The sequence below is a fragment of the Megalobrama amblycephala genome, linkage group LG3 (genome assembly GCF_018812025.1).
Source record: "Megalobrama amblycephala isolate DHTTF-2021 linkage group LG3, ASM1881202v1, whole genome shotgun sequence".
NCBI lineage: Eukaryota > Metazoa > Chordata > Actinopteri > Cypriniformes > Xenocyprididae > Megalobrama > Megalobrama amblycephala.
The window spans coordinates 14,989,007-15,004,569 of record NC_063046.1 but is presented as its reverse complement, the minus strand read 5'-3'; the positions used below and the strand labels follow the sequence as shown (position 1 = coordinate 15,004,569).

At 36.5% G+C, this 15,563-nt stretch overlaps 1 protein-coding gene across 4 annotated transcripts in view; it reads right to left on the bottom strand.

The window, feature by feature from the left end:
* Positions 1-15,563, bottom strand: part of LOC125264640 (vitamin D 25-hydroxylase) — a 204,837-nt gene that overhangs the window by 152,876 nt on the left and 36,398 nt on the right. For all 4 annotated transcript variants that reach the window (XM_048184171.1, XM_048184172.1, XM_048184176.1 and 1 more), the window contains one exon: positions 12,879-12,974. The gene's annotated coding sequence lies outside the window, so the exon portion shown is untranslated. The remainder of the gene's footprint in view (positions 1-12,878; positions 12,975-15,563) is intronic.

Sequence of the window (15,563 nt, the reverse complement as noted above, 5' to 3'; positions counted from 1 at the left end):
CATACAGTGAAACATATTGGGTCACAGTACCACTTTATTAGACATAAAAGATTAATTAAAAAATTAATTTTAAAAATGCTTTGACTATAAACAGTCATTCCATTGCTGTGATTGTACAGATTTTACAGTTCAGTACTGAAAACAGCTTGAATCCAAGATTTTGATCTCTGTCCTCATCATGCCCCATCCAGATCCACCTCCACCTATATCCATTCTCACTCCCTCGATCTCTTTCTTTCTTGTTTCGGTAGACGCTCCCCCCCCCACCTCTTTTAGCCCACACAGGGTTGATCAGCTGGAGGAAATCAAGCCCCACTCTACATTTCCTCTCAACTGATTAAGATAAACTGCTTTTCAGCCATGGTTACCCCCGACCAATCAATTAAAGCAATCAATTAAAGGCCTGCCGGCTGAGCCTTTGGTAATTGAGGGTTGAATAAACATAGGCCTCTGATACCCATGTTAAAGCAATAACAAAGCCAGAGCCATGAAAGGCGCTTGAAAAATGTAATTTTTGGGATTTGAATAAGCCGCTATTGTAAAACATCTAAAAGGGGGGTGGGAGTCACTTGGCTCTGTTCTTTTTCTTTTTTTTCCCCTCTGTGTTTCTAAGCGTTGCCTGGAATAGCACCTCAGGATGTTAAATATTGAATCTAATCGTCTTTACAGCCTTTTCAATTTTGCTAAGAACACAATTTTTAAAAACTGCTAGCGTTATTCAAACATGTGCAATGTGCCAGTGAATTTTCCAGTGAACACTGGGCAGAATGAACAGACTCTTTGGCCAGTCTTGGGTGTGTGGTCACAGTCAGCCATAAGCACTTGGGTTAGTGAGTGTACGGTTTCACTAATTCAATCACGACATTTATCCTGGCTGAACTCAGCAGTCCAGTCAAAGGAAAAATTGAAGGAAAAAAACTTTTCCCCTTTTTAAACCACAAGTTTTTGAAGAAACAAGACAGGTACACTTGTCCATAGTAAGTTTTAACAATACTTAAGAAAGCGTCTCTGATCATCATTAGGTTTAACTTATATCGACAGCTTCTTGTAAATCTGAGGACACTTGACATTCATAACAAACAGTTTAAGAGAATACATCCACAAGATCCAAGACAACTCACTAATACAGTAGACTACCCTCATTTATTAGTCTTTAACAAGCGTCTTTTAGCTTTTTATGATACGGTTTTTTACTTGTGGGAAGCCTTATAATGTTGAGGCTGTACGTTTGGTTTGAATTAGTCAGCTTTTTTGAGGTTTGCTGACTGGGACTCCTCTGGATTTTTCTCGGAAAGGTGGTGGGCGAATGAACGGTTGACATGACATGCTTTTATATCTTTCCAGGCCGTCATACATAGACAAAAAATCGTAAACAGTTTAAAATATATATATTTTTAAATTCTTAATCAAATAGAACATTAGAATCTACATTAGTTTACCCACTTCTTATTCAGTTAGTTAAGAAATGCAGTTCAGGAATTAATATTGTTCCAAGAAAAGGGATAAATCAGAAAAGGGATATAAAATATTGCCAAAGTAGCACAACTGACTTTAACACTTTGAAGTGATTTTTCTATTTAAATCATTTTAATCACTTTTTATTGTTTTTCTGTTAAAAAGCTTGTTAATATTTTAATTATGGGATGTAACAATATATAATGTAACAATATATCGCAATACAAAAATGCAACTATCGTATCGTGGATAGTGACAATATGTGTTGTGTATAGTTCACCCAAAACGAAAATAACTCTGCGAGAAAAAATTAAAAAAATTCAAGTTTTAGTGTCTGTACTACATTAAACTACTATATATAATGTTGAATAGAATGTATAATAATGTGATGGGGGAATATTCGTGGGTCCTGATAATGACAAATGTCTAAGGTTAACAGGAAAAAGTGGCCTACATTATTTTAAATATATCTAGTCAGTCAGTGACAGAGTGCAAACATATTCATCAAAAATAAATCTGTTTCAGTGTTAGGATCATGAATATTTTTATTCTGGTGTCACCATTGTCCTGTGCATTGGGTTACCAGCACCAAGTCCAAACCTATTAATTTACCTATTAATACCAAATTTAGCATTTTAATCAACAGTACATTTTTGTTAACCTTTTACCATATGTCTTGGAGTATCACAATAATATTGTATCATGAGTTCAGTATCGTGATATGTGGGTCATTGACGAATAAAGGTTTTTTAAGTGTAAAAAAAAAAAAAAAAAACATAATGGAGATATAATTTATTTTGAAGTTTTATTAAGTGAGATTAAATGAGATTATGTGGTTTTTATTATCAATTAACACTGATTCTGTCATTTTTTACAAGATGGATAAAATTTGTCACTAAAAAAGTAATTCAGTTTAACCAAAATTTCGGTTTTACAGAATGACACTTTTAGTTCTACCGAATGACGATTTTTTTCAAACAATGCTAACAGGCTGATATCTAGCTAGCTAACTAAATAGCAAAAGGACAATCAAACATTTATATTTAGTACAAGTTTTTGATATATTACAACATTTTCCATATTTTATAGCGGTTGTACTGAATGACCTGATGTTTCGGGACATTCTTATGAGCAAGTAAAAACATGAATTTTTCATATAGTTAAGGGAGAGTTAGTTACTTTGTTTGATGTCCATGTGGTCCTTTGCAGGTGTCTGAATGATGTCACATCCTGTCACATGATATTGACCGCATGACTTGATCCAAAATGGTCCTTTTATATTGGTTACACTGAACGACATCAATGAAATGAATTTTTCCAGACATTCTTTCTCATAACAAACGACTTCTACACATAATTTTAAACCCATTTTGCACTATGTTGATATATGATGCTATAAAAACATGCCAGAATAATAAAAAAAAAAAAATACATTTATTACATTTTAAGATGTTTTAATCACTAATTAATTGGCTGTATTGGCCTTTGGACGGTTAAACCTTTTGACACTTCAAAATTTTTAAAACACCTTTATATGTAGGAAAATATAATTAAAACCTTTTGGATTCAATAAAAGAAATCTAGCTGAACTACCTTACATACTTTGGATGTCATATCTTTGTTTTTTATTATTATTAAGGCCTTTGGACAAAAAACTGACCCATCACATCATGGACCCATGTATTGAATCGTGATATGAGTGGATACATTTGATAAATTACACATTCTGACCCATCTACTATTACTGTCTTAAAGTGTGATACAAAATCATTCAGTGTAATATTAAAATTAATCTATAATAAAAAAGTAAACTGCATAAAACATTGTGAGTAAAAATAATATATTTTTTAAATCATATAAATCACAGAGACTAATTAATACATGTAACCTAAAGTTTGACTTCAGTAAACTAGTGGGCAGAAATGAGTATTTTACTTTTATAGAATATATTTCTATATAAAATGTAGTGCATAAAAAGTATTGTAGCAAATCAGCTGCATGACATTACACGTATAGTACAATATTTAGTTTCCTTTTTTCAACTGCCCTAATTACAAAAACACAAAATAATCCCAACCTCCTTTCCTTTTTTTTTGCAGCGTGTTATTCTGGAGGACACAATGTCAGTCGGAGAGTCTGAAAGCCATGCGTCCTATGATAAAAATGACAGACATGATGGCTTTTTATTGAAATGGTGTAGATATGTATGCATGACCCCTCTTTATAAAGAGGTCAGCCATTTACATGCCAGTGCTGACAGGGTAAGAATCAGAGCCTGGACTCCTCATGAAATATGTCTCAATGTTTTGATCACTCCCAGCAGGGGGATTCCCAGCCTGAAACCAACAACTGGACATGTTATGGGACAGCCCGTTTTGTTAAGACAAGATAAATGGAGATGGAAAAAGCGAGAGAGAGAGAGAGAGAGAGAGAGAGAGATTTCCTCTGTACTGTATCAGATCCACATACACAACATCAACATCATTTATAGCATCATTTAACCTTTCCTTTGTGCTCAGGGACACTGAAAAAATTAACAAACAAGTGGGACATCCATTACACAACTCACAAACCCGAGGGAGTAGAAACCCTCTGGGGTTGCATCCTAACTAAACACAGAGAGAAAGAGATTAATACACATCAAATAAATTTTCTTACTGTTTTGCTTACCTTTTGATGTCTCTTTTGTCTTATTCATCTTCATGTTATAAATTGTACGGAACAAAAGCAGCATATAATCAATTTTTTTGTCACAGCGATTTACTCTGAATGCTATAAAAAGCCTTTAAAAATACATGTAGTTGAAATACAGGATCATAAATGATGGGGTACAAAGTATAGTTGCTGGAACGTACATGCCTGTGTATAATTATCATTACACTACAGTACCTGTGTACAACTGTTACATGATCTGTTACAAAACAAGACGTACAAGCCCCTCACTCCTGACACCTCATTCTTCCGCCCCCCGTGTTGCTGCGGCCCATAAATAATGAAAGCACACTGCTTTTGCAGAGATTGAAGTTTGTAACCTACTGCTACAATCCCGGCTCAGCGCGGAGAACACCATCGGGGCTTGGCATCCAACAAGGTCCATATTGACCCACGACCTCCACTGAGCGCTGCCACGCACACACACACACAAAGGAGTGTGTGTGGCAACCTGGACATCTCGCTCTGAAAGAGAGTTTACTTCCAAATAAATAGTTAATGCAGCATACCTGTTTTGATAAAATAATTCATTGACGCAGAGTAACATCTGTAATAACTAAGTAGATGCCACGTTCAGAGAAAAACAAATTCAAGGCTGATCAATAGAGGCCTTGGGGGTTTATTTACTGTACCCTGATCAAGGCTGTGAGATTAGTATAGGTATAGTGCAAATAGGACCGTGCACCCAAACACACACATACACACACTGATGCCCATCCCCTTCCTCACCGCAGCGCTGGACGGTAGATGTGGAGACGTTCTCATTAATATGGCTATGGAAAACAGCCTTCAGGCAGTTGGAATAGAAAGCAGGCCAACAGAGAGTTCACTGGACACACGGGCCCATCAGGAATCACCCAGCACAATGCTAAATGGGGTTTGTGTTCAGTTTTACTCAGCGTCTCAACCGCTGCGCGAACTAAGCTTACGGAAAAATCCATAATGCTGAGCAGAATGCATAATGGCACACAATAACGCAGAAATCTAAGAAAACTGCCGCCATGAACATGAAAGCCAATTATAAGTAATTTATTGACGTCCAAGGTTCCGTCCTTAAAATATTAAAACACACCACGGATTTCAAACAACATGTGAAGAGAGGTTTTGATGTGGAGAACAGGTCAAGATCACTTATACAGACAAGTTTCAAGAGCTTGAAATGTAAGAATTGAGGCAGCCCAAAAAAAAAAAAAAAAAAAAAAAAAATCACAAACATAAGCAGTAATAAATTCACAAGAATTTGTTGTAACACTAACTAAAGAAAAGCCATGGGATAAACACTAATACAGTCCCCATTTAGCATTTCCAGAAGGGAATATAATCACAGTCACACGCAGCAGTATCTAATTCACACACGCACGGAACACTGCGTATTTTCTCCATTCCTCTAAAAACATGTCGTCTGCTTTGACGTGCCTCGGCCCCATCTAAATTATCATTGCTGACCCTGAAGAAAGAAATATGGCTTGGCAATGGTGTTCGTGCTATTAAAACTGAAAGTGGTTGCAAATAATGAAGAGTATTTTTAAAGCAGGCTGAGACAAGAGGACAGGGTTTTTCTTAAACTGTCACTCCGTGAGTAATCATGATTGCCCTCCGCGTCAGATGGAGAGAAGGGGGCACATACGCGCACTTCCACTTCCCCATCTATCTCTCATCGCATCCGCCACCAGAGGAAACATCTCTCTCCCCTGCTCCATCTCAGACTAGATTTGCGCCTCTTCACTCAAACGGGCAGATGAAGCAAGTGTTACAAATATGTGTTTTATATTCAGCGAAAAATCAAAGTCAGGCAGAGGTCTTGCCGTGTTATGCGCAGCGCAACTTGCTTATGTGACAAAAGAATCATAACTGCAAAGCAGCCTTTGCTAGATACATTAATTAGCTGATTCTGACATAATGTATCGCACATGCTTTTAGGTTGTCCAATTATGGTAGATATTTCAATGCAAATGCAGATGCATTTCATTACCAAATAAAGCCGGACAGGGTGTTATTCAAAAAAAGTCAATTATTTACAGTAGTTGAGAATTTATGCAAATGTAATCACAGATATAGGATAAGAAATAATGGAAAATGACTCCCAGCACACGGGCCATATATCTACATGGAGGCTGACCGAGTGTATGCATGTATTTTTATGTACATTATTCTTATTGAAGCACTGATTTTTTTTTTTTTTTTTTTCAAAGTTCATTAGTAAAAAAATAAAAAATAAAAAAATGAACCTACAATGTATTCTGAGGAGAAAACAAATAGTAATAATATTGTTTTACTTGTTATCGACATTTAGTTTAAGACTGTTACCTTAATCAAAGCACGTAAAGGTATTCTGAATGATTACGGCTCTGTTGAAGCTTTAAGTGATATTCTCCTGAACACAAATCCACGATAGAATGTGGTTATATGAGGTGCAGGGCAGTTATTTTCCAGTAGATGGCACTATACTGTGGCTCTAAGTCCCAAAGGTGATCTCTTTTAGCAAGCTGAGATGCTCTGCTCTGTCTCACTGCAACATTTTTTTAAAAGAAAAGAAAATATATATATATTTATATTGCATTTTTTTTTCCTGTTTCAAATAATTACTCAAAATGTATTAAACCTAAATTTTCTTCAAATTGAAGGAAAACATAATTTAGTAATATTTTTAAACACTGTTTGTTGGTTAAAGTGTAAACGGTATGTATATTTTATGCAATAAAGTGTGCATAAGGCATAAAAATAATATCAACAAAATATTACCTCTGACTTCATAGGAAATAGCTGTGTATGTCGTGTAAAGTTGAGAGAATCAGTTTCAGTATATAAGGGAAGAGAGTGTATTTGGCCTTAACGCAAACACACACACACACACACACACACACACAAACGTTAGTACGTATATTTCCACAGCAATTGAAAAATGGTGTCAAACAAATAGCCTTAAAAAAGGTGTGTCTGTTAAGGAATGGTGTAAGTGTCACCGTGCTGCTTCTGCTCAACGGGGAGTGAGCGAGACAGAATGAAAGACCACTGGCACTAGTACGATATATCTGCTCACTATAGACACCTCAGAGCACGTAGAGGTGTGAAAGCATCTGGATCTCAACCCCTCAAGCCGCTGGGTGGGGCCCGGACAGACTCCAAATGTAGGCTGATGGAAAAGCCAGATTACTCCTGTCAAAGTGTGGGCAACAATGCCTCCCGGTGCTTTGTTTACCCTGCTTTTCAAAGGCGTTTGTTCTTTGATAAGGCCCCGGAAACGGGCTCGCTGGTGGGAACCCATGGAAAAGAATACACTTTCTATCAATTGTGCCGGTCTTATCCCCCAGAGCGGTGCGTCTGGGTGTGGGAATAGTGCACGGTCCGTATGCTGCAGCGCGGCGATAGCATTCACAGCCCAGGGCCGGAGAACAGGCTACATTCAGTCCAGAGAACCACAGGCTCCACACTGGCCCATTGTACACAGATGGACAATATACTCTATATTTGGTTTAGCACAAAGAAACAAGGTTCGATGAAGAGGGCACTGGGCAGGAGGGTGTGTTGACAGAGTTGTGTGCGGGAGTGTGTGAGAGGCAGGGTAGGTGTGTTTGTTTGTGCTGTGTGTAGGTGAGAGAGAGAGAGAGAGAGAGAGAGAGCGAGCGTGTGTGTGTGTGTGTGAAAGGGGGAGAGAGAAAAGGAGACAGCAGAGACGCGTATTTGCAAGACAAGTCATAGCTGTCGTAATTCATTAATATATAATTTAATGAGATGAGTGTAAACGGTAGAATCTGGTCTGATGGGCACCTCGGTGAAAAACACATTTGCGATAATCAATGACAAATAGAGAAAAAAGAATAAGAAATATAATTTAAAATGAGTTTCCATCTCTGAAAAAATTATGTGTAGCTGTATATTACACACACACACATACTTAACACTTATAATTATATTAAATGTATTAATACTAATAATACTTTTTTAATGATTTATTTATAATGATTTTTGGATCATGCAAAATAATATATATGAGTATATGAATATATATATTTTTAAATGTATTACCATATAATGCTAAAATAGTACAATGCCATCATATACATCAACTAAAAAAAGTGAGTATTCTTTTTCAATTTTAAATTAGATAGTAATTAATAATTATTTAAGTGGTTCTATTAGTACAGTATATTAATATAACATTACATAATATAAAACAATAAAAATATTTGAACATATAATATTTAAATTGATTAATTTTGTAATGATTTATTTATAATGATTTTTTGATCTTGGTTTAATCGAATGCAAAATACTATATTATAGTATATATATATATATATATATATATATATATATATATATATATTTTTTTATATATATTACCATATAATACTGAAATAGTGCAGTGCCATTTTAAATTACATAGGACCACTTAAATAATTATTAATTACTATTAGTATATTAATATAATATTACATAATATAAAACAATACAAATATTCATACTTAACATATTATATTTAAATGGATTCTTTTTTTTAAAGATTTATTTATAATGATTTTTTGATCTTGGTTTATTCTCTAGACTAGCAAAAGAAAACAGGAGGAGTGCACCATCAGAGCAGAAGAGTCGAATTGATCAGAGCCAGTAATTTGGGTTTGCTGTGTTTTGTATGGAAAGCATTAATCTGACACATGTGAGGCTGAGCACCTTCTCAAGCAAGAAGAAGAAGAAAAAACTTTAAGCCACCACCACCACCCACAGAGGCACCACAGTGCATTGGGTAAATTAGTATTATGATTTTAACGGATAAATACCCGTTCCACCTAATTAATCCCGTACATCACAGGGGGATATGACACCATGGGCCAAACAGATCAAGGAGAACACATCAAAGGTGCCACTGCTGTGAGGGTTCTACAGAGGCACAAAAATCATTTCTTGTTTATTTTTATGTGCAGATGGTCAATGATGCCGCGGCAGAAGAATGCGGAGATAGAGACAGTTAATTCCTCACGATGGACTGAGAGGACAGAGCATCATCAGCCAGGCCTCTAATTAGGCTCCCTGTTTTTCAAAAACGTCAGTCGTGAAATGCAACATTGGCTGAATCAATAGGACATGGTGTAAATGCATATGGTGTGTTGGTGGCAACAAATAATTATGCTAAAATCCAGCTTTTGTATGATGAGGCAATGCATGTTTTTAGAGAGCAGTTGCTTGAGTTATAGAATGTGACAAAAAGATCTGGCTCCTAAATAAAAGGCTATGTAGTATGTATTCAAAAACACCACCCCAACTCAAAGTGTAAATATTTATCACACCAATCACCTCCCTCTCACATTTGTCCTAATAAATCATTATGAAATGTAATGTGCCTGAAAGCAGCTCTGCAGACTGGGGAAGAGATAAAGGTTTGGTCTGAATATAGACAGAATTTGCCCAACATTATCCACGCTAACATTGCCACTGACATTACAGAGAGAGAGAGAGAGAGAGAGAGAGAGAGAGAGAGAGTTGACCTCCCGTTCATCTGTAGCAGCTGTTTAATGACAGAATGTTAGATGCAGGCTTTTGTAAGGTGATCACAACAAATAGTAAGGGAAAATTAAAACTAATTGACATACAATTACATTTACTATTAGTTAATTTCATAAATCTTTATTAAAATGCAATTATTCACATATATCAGGCAAGCTAATAAAAATCAACTAAACAGCTGACAGACAATCCTGTATGTCTTATACACTGTAAAGAAAAATTTAACTTTTATCTAGTTCAACATTAGTTTTGCTAATGTAGCTAAACTAATAGATTTGATATTTTTATTATCCTCGCCCAGTATCCTGCCCAACACTGATATTTTATGCATTCAGGGGAATTATTGCATTATCTATCTATCTTATATATATATATATATATATATATAAAAGATATACACACACACACACACACACACACACACACACTGTCATAAGTCACTTGTTTCTATATAACCTACTTTTACATTTAACAGTGGAAGTTTCGCAGTACAGCAGTTAGTTTTAGCAGGGTGTACCCTACAACAAACGGCCTCAAAATAGTCACTTACAAAATCAGAAAAGGGTGTTTCCTCAGACCCAGAGAGAGAGAGCTTGCCTTCTTCTTATTTGACACAAATTGTCTGTGCACTCTAAAGAAAATGCAGTGTCCTGCCAAGCTGACCACATATTTACTGTTTACTGCTGGCTGTTGCACATGTGGTTTTTGCATACGCTCTCCTCTCCCAGTTAAATCATCTGTGGTCCCTTGGCTTTTTTCTGACATACGCTGCATTGGCACTGCTGCTCCAGCTTAAATTTTTCAAGCAAAGAAAGGCATTTGTATGAAATAATAATGACCATTTCATACATTTATATTTATGTGACTCCGATTTGTTTCCTTTTCTTCTGTCTGTTCTCTCTCAGCAGGAACAATGTTCTTCGTCTATCTTTCTCTCTCAGTCAGTTACAAGTAACAATTCAAGCATAGTCCTGCCACGATGATCTTTCTGACTTCTACTGTTTTTACTAATTTCCCCGTCATACACACTGGCACCCGCTCACACACACACTCTCTATTGACGTGTTTTCGGTCTCTGCGCCACTCTCGGCGTCTGCTCAACACTCTCTGATATGTGAGTGTGCTGGAGTGGAGAGAGACTGACGGGGCCGCGTGTTTCTCCCCAAAGACTAAAGCTAGAGTTATAATGAAGGGCTCAAAACACCTCCAGGAGCACTATCGAAGAGATGGTCACATGAACAGTGACTGATGATGAATTATAGATTTCAGAAATATCAGAGTGCAGCGTTAATAACCAATTCAAATAGATCACAGTGAAAGCCAGTAAAAATTTGAGTGTCACCTTTAAGACTTTTAGTAAGATTATCACAAAGCAAAAAAAAAAGACAAACAACTAATATCTAAATCTAGTTGTATTTCAGTTGTAAGTCTATAAATTTGTAAAATGTTATATGTAAAATAAAGAAATAAATAAATAATAACAATAATATGTTTGAATAAAATAAAATATACAATGTTTGAACTATATATATATATATATATATATATATATATATATATACACATTTATTTATTTTTTTTTTTTACAGGGCTCCAGACTGCACCTAAATGGTCGCATTTTGTGACCTTTTTTCCTGCTGGTGCAACTAAATTTTGTTTGCGGTCGCACTGTTGCCACCATCACCTTGCCCAACTGATGAGAGCCGCCATTTCTGTTGCACATAATGCATATGAGAAACATCAAACGGCAAACAAAACGAAAGCGGAATGAAACCACCCCACTCGTTTGAGCTGCAAAGTGCAGACCGTTTATCAGCTCGGCCAGTAATAAACAGTGCAACCTATGAGCGCAACGCAGAGTGAGCTGAAGGTTCTCAAGCGGCGATCTAGATCACGTGACACTGTTACTACAGATCGCTGGGAGATCCAACGAGAAAGCGTTGAATTTGCCGCAGAATTAATAACATCGCAGTGAGATCTAGTGGGAAGCATTTACATTCGGCAAAGTACTCTCTGTTATAAACTACAGGTATCAGATCAAACAGTGCTGATGTGGAAACCAGGAGATATATTTTGTGCCATGAATGAACAAGTTATACAAGCCAAGGATCTCCAGTGAGTAACACTAACTGAAACTGATTTTCAATGCGATGTTTTGTAAAACTATAAGTTTAAAGATGAAGGAACACTTTGTGCTGATTTATTGCTCCTGATTGTCGATTGTCTGCCTCGCAGTTGAGTGGTTTGCGTCTATAGCTCCGTATAGCTCTATTTTGAATCTCTATTTACTATCATTCCTTGTTTTTTATATTATGAAATATAATTTACTCTTCACCATATATCTGATATTGTCTAATATTGCCTATTGCATTAATGGTTTCTCCCAAGGTTTTTTTTTTCCCCCTCCATTCTATCACCTGATGGAGTTTGGGTTCCTTGCCACTGTTTTCTCTGCCTTGCTTAGTTGGGCACACTAGATATTCAACAATGTTTTTGATCTTCCTGCACACAATTCTATGCACATTGAAGTGAGCTGGACGATGACATCACTGTTCTCTCCAGAGCTGCTGTATAGATAAACAAACTAAATTAATAAGTAATGATGTTTACAACGGAATTAATCAATACTGAACTTACTTAAGCTGGACAAGGACACCATTTTTGGTAACACTTTATTTTACAGTGCCGTAGTTACACGTTACTACATATACTTATTATAGTAATAACAGTAAATTATGCATAATTACAATTAACTAACCCTAAACCAAACCCTAACCCTAACTGTAACTCTATAGTAAGTACATGTAATTAATTAATAGTACTCAGTACTTATTTGAGTAATTACAATGTAACTACGGCACTGTAAAATAAAGTGTAACCCCATTTTCTTCTAGAGCTGCTGTGAAATTGCAGCCAAAATTATTTTCCTGTTATCACTGTAAAGCTGCTTTGACACAGTCTGTAAGTATAAAAAAGGTGACTTGGCATGACTTTGTGGCAAACAAACTTTTATTAAAAAAATAATAATAATAAATAAATAAATAAATAAAATAACCAGTATAACCAGTTGATCTCTGCCACTGCTCTCAAATGTTAGTCTGGAGCTATATATATATATGATATATATACACACACACACACCATATATATCATATATTTCATACACCACAATCTTTGAATGGTTGTTTTTTTTCTTTGCCAGCACTAACCTCTGAATCTGGAAAGAAATTTTGACCTCAGCATAAGAAGCATTCTTCTCATGTGCATCTTTCAGGTCACAGGCAGCTGTATGCGATGGGTCCTTCCTAAAAAAACAAGAGTCAAAATTACAGTTGACACCGCTTATGCACTGACACATCTTACCCCACACTCCCCTAAAAATTCCATATAGCCATTTCAACATCTTGCACGCACGGAAATAATTTAGTGTATTTCAAAATTAATTAAAAGGAGAATGTGAGCAGAATCCTGCCTCTGCATCACAGAGTGAGATTTCTTCTCTGTTACATTAATTGCATCGGACGCTCCCAGTTTAGCAGGAGAGCAGCAGCGTTTCAGTAGCATGTAGAACAAAGCAGGCTGCCATGTACTTTGCCTGAGGGGGCAAAGCTTTCATTGGCAGAGTGTGTGAGAATGTTAGACAATGAGCATGAAGTCAGCTGACAGCCCCATTCGCCTGAAGAACCTGCACAGTCATCTGGTGTGACAGCACTGAAACTGAGAGCACAAAGCCACGGCTGGCACTCTCTGACAGTCTTTACATGAGACACTGAGCTCTGTGTAGTGCTGTGAGGAGCACTACAAATGTGTGGATGAAAAAGATCAATAATTATGGGTGTGTCAATGAGTCTGTATCTTTGATTCTGGCTTTTTCTAGTTGTGACATGTTGCTAAACCACAATAAAAACTTTAAGATATGAGAAACCAGCACCTCAGAGAGGAGAGACACACATGTTTAAGGCTACTTGTGAAGAAATACAGAGAAAGAGGAACAATGCCAGTTTTTTTTTTTATCTGACACAAAGTTCACAAGTACAACGTTAATGATAAATATTTTTGCATTTTCTGAAAAACTGTGTAATCATAGCCATTTAAAAATTGACATTATAACCATCATTTATAATATGCAAATTGTTAATGATCTGACTTTTTTTCAAAACACAAATCAGTCTTTTAACAACTTCTAATTTAAATAAACTTATACAGGTTTGTGTGTGACATTTGTTCTGAATTTTCAGCATCATTACGCCAGTCTTCAATGTCACACGAACCTTCAGATATCATTCTAATATGCTGATTTGCCACTCAAATTTTTTTTAATTAAATACATTTACCATGAAAATATATATATATATATATATATATATATATATATATATATATATATATATATATATATATATATGTGTGTGTGTGTGTGTGTGTGTATATATATATATATATATATATATATATATATATATATATATATATATATCACTAGTCAAGGCAAAAACAACACACAAATCAATCTCTCACATAAAATTAAAAGTATCAATACTTCAAGATCAATCAGCCTATTCCTTGTCATTGTCAATATAACTCTGTGCTCATTATAGTGAACAAATGGGACATATGTGGTTTGAGAAGTCTTTTATGTTACCAGGCAGTACATGGTACTTTACCCAGAACATCTAGTGAGTCTGCAATTAGAAATCAACGCTGATAAACCATTAACTATTGCTAGCAATGCTTGACAAAACCCAGACAGCTTTCTGTCCCAACCCCCTTTTCCTTCGGTGAGCTGCAGCCCCATGCTCTTTTACATCATGGGACAGGCGTGGAGCGGGCGTAGGCCGTGTGCGGGTTGCCGCTTCCCTTAATGCTAACCGGTGGGGTTAAACAGGAGCAGATGCCTCTCTAGACACATGGGTGTACGTTTCAATGGTGGGAGTCTGAATCAACATCTATGTCTCCTGACAGGAACACTCGACTTCCCTCAAGCAACAACAATATATAAGAAACGCTGCAACTGACCCACCAATCTGTTCAAGATATTAATAATTAAAAAAAAAAAAAAAAATGGCATGTCCGAGTACTTGCATTAGTGTAAGTCATCATTGTCCATGGTGACTACTACATTTTTGTTCTGCCAGCATGTAAGCCACATTAAAGTCATTAAAAGAATATCGTAATGGAAAGCTTAGCTTCATGTTCAACAAAAACTCTGAATTCATGAAACAGACTGTAATTGGAAATCCGTGGCGATTCTGACAACGACGAGAACACCTCAGTCTCGGCAGCTAACATTCGCCGCTCTGTCTTCCATGTTTTGGACCTTGTGCCATCAGGGGAGGATGCCTTCCATATGCCAACGCAGAGGAAAGGGGGCTGGGCACTCTGGGACATATGGCCCACATCTTCTCCAGCGACGCGCCTCTCTCACACTCAGGACCGGGGATGTGCTCGCCAGCGCTAAACACTTTTCTCATTAGTTCAGGCCAGAAGCTTGATGCAGGGCATGTCAAGAGGCATGTCTGGGAGCCTCTCGATATGACAAGGCACAAGTGAGGGGCCAGTGGGCAACATATGGTGCTTATTATGAGAGAAGCATGAGGGTTTTCATCTCCTTAATCAGACAAGTGCTGAGCCATGCACCCTCTCCCCCAATGAACTGCAACAGGAAAACAACACGAAGGTCTCAGTTGAAGCTGACATCCATCATGTGAAGTACTAAAATAGTGGAAAAGTGCCAAAGAGCTTTGATACTGTGTAAATCACTCTAATGTGAAATATGTTGAGCGACATTACAAAATTCTGCTAGACTAAGTGATGTAATCGAATCTATTCATTACAGACTTTTTTCATTAAACACTATATCATATTGCCCACTTTTCATATGCATTAGGATTAAA